Source organism: Muntiacus reevesi, chromosome 2 (assembly GCF_963930625.1).
Source record: "Muntiacus reevesi chromosome 2, mMunRee1.1, whole genome shotgun sequence".
Taxonomy (NCBI): domain Eukaryota; kingdom Metazoa; phylum Chordata; class Mammalia; order Artiodactyla; family Cervidae; genus Muntiacus; species Muntiacus reevesi.
The window spans coordinates 126,637,076-126,645,069 of record NC_089250.1 but is presented as its reverse complement, the minus strand read 5'-3'; the positions used below and the strand labels follow the sequence as shown (position 1 = coordinate 126,645,069).

The window sequence follows — 7,994 nt, the reverse complement described above, 5'->3', positions numbered from 1 at the left end:
ATGATATATAGATCAAGAAATGCAAAAGTAGGGAAAATGAGAGATAAAGGGAAGATGTTTTAGAACTTATGAGTAAGATATTATTTTCCTTGCATTCCTAATACCAGCTTTTCTTCTCAGAGTTAATAGCTAGACCATTATTAACACATTATGGAATAAAGTGCTTTAAAAACATACTTGCCAAAGTGAAAAATTATGTGGAAATAAATTCACAATTTGAACATGATATAGGAAAAAATTAAAGGTGCAGGAAGAAATGTGAACTGTGAATATGCTTTTAATAGTTAATTTTTTTTTAATAGTTTCATTTTTTACATAAATTCTTATTTTTCTCAGATTTATCCAAATCAGATTTAAACAAAATAAACAAAAACATTCTTTTATCTACCTTGCTATTTTATTGGGTACACTGAAAAACCTTTGATTTAAGAGATACCATATAATAAATGTTAGGCAGGAAGTTAGGCATGAGCAATGAGGGGTGGCCTAGATTCAAGCTAATCTCTAAATCCCACCCTAGAAAGGACCCAGGAGAGCTCACAAATATGCTACAAAATAACTATACGGGCTTCAATTCTAGCATCCTTGATGCACAGCTGTGTCCTCAAGTGACTTTAGGCACATTTAACAGGAGCCTATTAAGTGTTCATAAATATTCTATACATACATATATCTGATTATAACAGACTGAATTATGGGGAGATATGCACAATAGAACCTGTTGCTGTGTAACTTGCAACCATCAATCAAAACTGTCAGTCCACGCCTGCCTAGATGAATATGTAAAAGCCCTGTCTTGAAAACCCTGTATTTTATCATTCAGGCACCAGTGCCTCTCCCGACTTGGCCCACCTCTCCCTTGAGGTGTTCTTTCTGTTCTTTCTTCAATAAACGTGTTTTTGCCACAGGTAAGACCTCAGATTATTCTTTGTGTCTTTACCAAAAACTGAGGCCCACAAGGAAGGCTCCTCTTCTACTCTCCCTATCTGGTTAACAAAAGAAATTTAAGACCTAGAGTAGCAAGTGTACAGAGAAGGCAATGGCACCCCTCTCCAGTCCTCTTGCCTGGAAAAGCCCATGGACGGAGGAGCCTGGTAGGCTGCGGTCCATGGGGAAAAAAGAGTCGGACATGATTGAGTGACTTCACTTTCACTTTCCACTTTCATGCACTGGAGAAGGAAATGGCAACCCACTCCAGTGTTCTTGCCTGGAGAATCCCAGGGACGGTGGAGCCTGGTGGGCTGCCGTCTATGGGGTCACACAGTTGGAAATGACTGAAAGTGACTTAGCAGCAGCAGCAGCAGCAGCAGCAAGTGTAAGACAAGAACACCTTGATCTTATCAGCAGTTTTTGTCAAATAGTTTGTTAGATACACATGCTCTCTCTTCTGACGTATTGAATTGATTGTTCCATTCCCTCAGCTCTGATTGCATTTAAGTCACTATATTCAGCCATCTCAACTATTAGGTATAATGGTACCCAGGTCTCTATCCAGATCAAGAAGAAAAAAAGGCATCAACAATTGACACATTTGTGCTCGTAGAAAGCATGGCTTGAAGACCTAAAATGATACCCATAATAATCACTGCCTCTGAGAATTGCTGCTCTTCTAGCAGTATACAGTACTAGTTGTATGACTATTTTAATCCATAATGTCCTCAATTGTCATTTGATCATTTGGGAGGGTAGATATTATTGTCTTTTTCAAAATGTTATACATTACCTGGAGAAAAGACTTGGTCTCTAACTGGTCACCTTAAAAGAGAGTAAAAGAAAAAAACAAACAAAAAAAACAAAACAAAATAGTAGGTCATGTTCACACATTTGCCCTTAACCCAACTGAAGTTGGGTTACCACACAGTAGTGTAGTAAATTTTAAAGCTAAAATTATGGTTACAAAACACTTAGGCATACTTCCATTTATAAATTATGAAAAAAACTTTTCTGTTTCACAGAGAAACGTTCCTAGATTATTTTTGATTTGAGTGAAGGAAAATGATAATATTCACTGCAGTGAATTTCTCTGCTCAGTAGTGCTTATACATGTGTCTCAAACCCAAAATTGCTTACATTTTACAAGACCCCTGGAACAACTGCCTGAGCAGTTATTAAATGAAAAACAGAAACATTTGGCAATAATTGAAGCTGCCAAATATTAAAAAAAAAAGAAAAAGTTTGACTTAAACCACCCAATTCAGATGAAATAAAGACTATGTGAACTGTTAATATTAGGCATATGAAATTTAAGTCTACCTTATTAAGCATACAATTATATATATATATGTATATTAAAAATATATACATTAAAGGTATATATATCTTTGAAGAATTCAATTGCAGAGACCTAATGAAAAATCAGACCCATAAGTATTTCACTTTTTCTTAAAAAGTCCTTCATACCCCAACATGCACTTCAATCTTTTGTCTTTCAAAAAGCACTAGAAAATTTTCCCTATCCTACAGAGGAGTAAGTTTTGATTTGTCCTTCCCAAATCCTTAACATCTGCACTTTAGTTCTGTGGATTTCTGAGTCTGCATCATGCTGAATAAAAGTACATCTACCACAACACAGCATTTAAGAACACTGGCAGTCAGTACACACTATTTAGCAATTCAACATGTATAATATTTTAAGCTATTAAGCTACTACTATATGCTGATAACTGTGCTTAACACTAGAGTTAGAAAAGAAGTAAGCAACATAGACCTGTTTAATGCAATCACAATCACATTATGGGAGATGAAAGGCAAAAGGAAATATGAAGTAATTACATATGTAATGTTTATTTATATGGTAATACAGGAGAAGCACTGAATATGTAAATCCCAAACCTATTCCAGTTTTCAGAGTTTAAATGAATCATAGACCTAATGTATCCATATTTTGCATTCCTTGGTAGGTCATTAGCAAGACTTATAATTATTAAAACAAAGATGGCAAAAAACAAACTATTTTTTGAAAACTTCTAATTTACATAGTATCACTATGTTTCTCTCCATACATTAGCCCTATTTCTATTTTATTTACTTGAAGCTTCTGACAATGCTATTTAAATCCAAATATATAAAGTTTCTAAAGCAAAGTCCTAAACTGATAAGAAGATGATTTTTTTAATCCCATCTGTCCCTCACCACTCCATAGTCATATGATCTATAATGAGAATATGATATGAATATTCCTGGAGAGATTTTACTTGATGTGGTATTATAGTCAGTATCTTTTAATCAGATTAAGAAGTGAAAGGAAAAACACACTTAACAACAAACTGGAGTGGAAACAGAATTAATGTTTATACTTTTAAAGAGTAACTCACACTCTACCCCCAAAAGTATATCAAAGCAGATTCAAATCAGAGATATTTATAAGGGACTTTTAAAAATATCTGGTAAAGAAGTTGGAGTGAAAAATGTGAAAGCATTGCATGTCACTGAATTGTCTTTCATAAATTACAAAACACACCATGAAGACAACATTGTTCCCATATATTGTCACAACACATTCCCTTGTTTTCAGAAAAACAATATATGCATAGCCTTGAGAGTGAATATTTGGCTTAGGGTTACTAAAAACATCACACCTGCCTAGGACCACATAGCCAGCAGAGATTAAAATGACTAATTCTGAATTCCATAGAGTGTTATTCAGTTCAGTTCAGTTCAGTCACTCAATTGTGTCTGACTCTTTGCAACCCCATGAATCGCAGCACACCAGGCCTCCTTGTCCATCACCAACTCCCAGAGTTTACCCAAACTCATGTCCATCAAGTCGGTGATGCCATCCAGCCGTCTCACCTTCTGTTATCCCCTTCCCCTCCTGCCCCCAATCCCTCCCAGTGTCAGCGTCTTTTCCAATGAGTCAACTCTTCACATGAGGTGGCCAAAATATTGGAGTTTAGTTTCAGCATCGGTCCTTCCAATGAACACCCAGGACTAATCTCCTTTAGGATGGTCTGGTTGGATTTCCTTGCAGTCCAAGGGACTCTCAAGAGTCTTCTCCAACACCACAGTTCAAAAGCATCAAATTTTCAGCGCTCAGCTTTCTTCACAGTATAACTCTCCAACTCTCACATCCATACATGACCACTGGAAAAACCATAACCTTGATCAGATGGACCTTTGTTGGAAAAGTAATGTCTCTGTTTTTTAATATGGTATCTAAATTGGTCACAACTTTCCTTCCAAGGAGTAAGCGTCTTTTAATTTCATGGCTGCAATCACCATCTGCTGTGATTTTGGAGCCCAAAAAAATAAAGTCTGACACTGCTTCTACTGTCTCCCCATCTATTTCCCATGAGGTGATGGGACCAGATGCCATGATCTTAGTTTTCTGAATGTTGAGCTTTAAGCCAACGTTTTCACTGTCCTCTTTCACTTTCATCAAGAGGCTTTTTAGTTCCTCTTCACTTTCTGCCAAAAAGGTGGTGTCATCTGCATATCTGAGATTACTGATATTTCTCCCGGCAATCTTGATACCAGCTTGTGCTTCTTCCAGCCCAGCGTTTCTCACGATGTGCTCTGCATAGAAGTTCAATAAGCAGGGTGACAATATACAGCCTTGATGTACTCTTCCTGTTTGGAACCAGTATATTGCTCCATGTCCAGTTCTAACTATTGCTTCCTGACTTGCATACAGATTTCTCAAGAGGCAGGTCAGGTGGTCTGGTATTCCCATCTCTTTCAGAATTTTCCACAGGTTGTTGTGTTCCACACAGTCAAAGGCTTTGGCATAGTCAATAAAGCAGAAGTAGATGTTTTTCTGGAACTCTCTTGCTTTTCTTATGATCCAGTGGATGTTGGTAATTTGATCTCTGGTTCCTCTGCCTTTTCTAAAACCAGCTTGAACATCTGGAAGTTCATGGTTCACGTATTGCTGAAGCCTGGCTTGCAGAATTTTGATCATTACTTTGCTAGTGTATGAGATGAGTGCACTTGTGTGGTAGCTTGAGCTTCTTTGGCATTGCCTTTCTTTGGGATTGGAATGAAAGCTGAACTTTTCCAGTCCTGTGGCCACTGCTGAGTTTTCCAAATTTGCTGATATATTGAGTGCAGCACTTTCACAGCATCATCTTTCAGGATTTGAAATAGCTCAATTGGAATTCCATCACCTCCACTAGCTTTGTTCATAGTGATGCTTTCTAAGGCCCCCTTGACTTCATATTCCATGATGTCTAGCTCTAAGTGAGTGCACACACCATCGTGATTATCTCTGTTGTGAAGATCTTTTTTGTACAGTTCTTCTGTGTATTCTTGCCACCTCTTCTTAATATTTTCTGCTTCTGTTAGGTCCATACTGTTTCTGTCCTTTATCAAACCCATCTTTGCTGAAATGTTCCCTTGGTATCTCTAATTTTCTTGAAGAGATCTCTAGTCTTTTACATTCTGTTGCTTTCCTCTATTTCTTTGCATTGATTGCTGAGGAAGGTTTTCTTATCTCTCCTTTCTATTCTTTGGAACTCTGCATTTAGATGGGAATATCTTTCCTTTTCTCCTTTGCTTTTCACTTCTTTTCTTTTCACAGCTATTTGTAAGGCCTCCTCAGAAAACCATTTTGCCTTTTTGCATTTCTTTTCCATGGGGATGGTCTTGATCCCTGTCTCCTGTACAATGTCACAAACCTCCATCCATAGTTCATCAGGCACTCTGTCTATCAGATCTAGTCCCTTAAATCTATTTCTCACTTCCACTGTATATTCATATATGTCATACCTGGATCGTCTAGAAATGTCATATTCCAAAGCAACAAGTAATAACATTTTTCTTTATATTAAAATCTTTCATTTCTATTTTCCATAATAGCAAAAATAGACCCACACATTAATGACACTGTCAAACGTATCACTGTTTCTAGTTTTTTTTCCCATAATGTTTAGGTGTTAAATTTAACTCCTCTGATACAAGAAGGTGATATGCTGAATATCTGAGAAGTTTAGCGTTAGAAAACTATGTAGCTTATATTAATTAGTGTGTATGCTTGTTATGCCCTCTACCGAGATTCTGTGAGTGTTAATATTTGGGTAGGAGGAAAGAGCTAACACAATCAGGTAATACCTAGAATTCCAATAATATTCATCCCAATAAAATATATTCTGTGTCTGTGGCTATTTCTGTCTTTGTAATTGAAGTAAATTAAAGGACAGAGAGGAGCTTCCCTTATAGCTCAGTCGGTAAAGAATCCTCCTGCAGTGCAGGAGGCCAGGGTTTGATTCATGGGTCAGGAAGATCCCCTGAGGAAGAAAATGGCAACCCCCTCCAGTACTCTTGCCTGGAGAAGCACTGACAGTGGAGCCTGGTGGGCTACAGACCATGGGGTCACAAGAGTCGGACATGACTTAGTGACTAAACCACCACCACCACCACCACCAAGGGACAGAGATGGATCTTAAAACCTGTAGGGTGGGACATTAAATGAATTTCATTTCCAGAGAAACATAAAGCAAGCTTGAAAATGGACACTCCAAGGGAATTCATGACAGGCTTTCCTTGCCAGATGTCAGCATCCCTCATGAACAAAATAATCCAAAAGAACCCCCAGCTAGACCTTTTTGTCTACATGTATGATTCCAGCGTGAACTTCCGGGATGATTCACAGATACCAGCTGGTCCTACAAAATGGAAGAAACTTCATGGATGCACCTCATTCACCCTCACCCACACACAGTATGAGGAGTTGGAGGCTCTTTTTAGCTGTATAATGTTTCTAGATAAAACCCCCCAGAGAGAACTTACTTTAAAACTCAACCGACTGGAGTCAACAGTAAAGATATGCTTCAAGAACCGGTGGATCAAAATGATGAAGCAGCAGCAATCACTAAAGCCAGCAAACTAGGTCCAACCAGCTAAGAATGTGTCCACAGCATCAGCCAGTTCTCATTCTTTTCTCCCTGGAGTTTCAGATTCCTGTAATTCCCTCTCGCGTCAGCCCTCAGACCCTTTCCATTGAGTAGAGGACTCTGTCATTACTGAGAAGCCTATAAGTGCTGTCCAAATGCAAGATCCTTAACTGGAGAGGCTAGTGGCCTCAGTTCCTACTTCAGTATGGCAAGCTGGAGCTTTGCAATCTACAATCCAGAAACAGCCTGGAGCTCCAGAACCCCCTCCATTAGAGTGCACTTTAGATTTCTCTGATCAGAGCACGAAAAAATATCAGACAATATAGGAAAAGAAGAAAAACAAACTGTATGGTGGGATATTTCCCAAGAATACACACATGCTTTCTGGTTTATGCTAGAACCTTATCAGACTCATGCTCAGAGTGATGGAAATCCACCTCTCCAGCTCTTAAACACTGAAAGTGAAAGTGAACGTTGCTTAGTCGTGTCCAACTCTTTGCGGCCCCATGAACTATACAGTCAATGGAATTCTCCAGGCCAGAATACTGGACTGGGTAGCTTATCCCTTCTCCAAGGGATCTTCCCGACCCAGGAATCAAACCGGAGTTTCCTTCATTGCAGGTGGATTCTTTACCAACTGAGCTATGAGGGAAGCCCTGAAACACTGAAAATATGAGTTAAATTAAAAATATACTTAGAAACTATGGAAAGAAATGTTTGAAAGAGAAGGAGAAGAAGAAGGAGACAGAAAGGAATCATTTATACTCAGCCATTTGTGAGAATTTGATTACCTTTTTTGGGGGGAGGAGAGAGGGAGCAAATGATATCTTTGCAGGAAATTCTGGGATCATTGATCAACTTTAAGCATACACTACTTTTTCAACCAACTATCACTCTCCTAGACTCTGTCCTACAAACATCCCTCCATATCTGTATACCAATAGGTGTACTTGTACAAATGATATTTATATAAACATTAACTCAGGAATTAGTTGAACAAACAAAACCTGAAAATGATCCTAGTAAGCAACAATAGGGAACTAGGGATAGCTTACAGTAATCAGTGTTGGATTTGTGATCTCCAAGAAAGAAGATTCCTCTTTGGGACCAGGGACCAGGAACTCAAGAGTTTTTGTGTAGCAGAGTTTTATTAAGGTATGAAAA

General features: G+C 38.3%; 1 pseudogene; it reads left to right on the top strand.

Moving 5' to 3' along the window:
• Positions 1–6,445: 6,445 nt before the first annotated feature.
• Positions 6,446–7,156, top strand: LOC136157261 (arginine-fifty homeobox-like; annotated as a pseudogene).
• Positions 7,157–7,994: the final 838 nt, after the last annotated feature.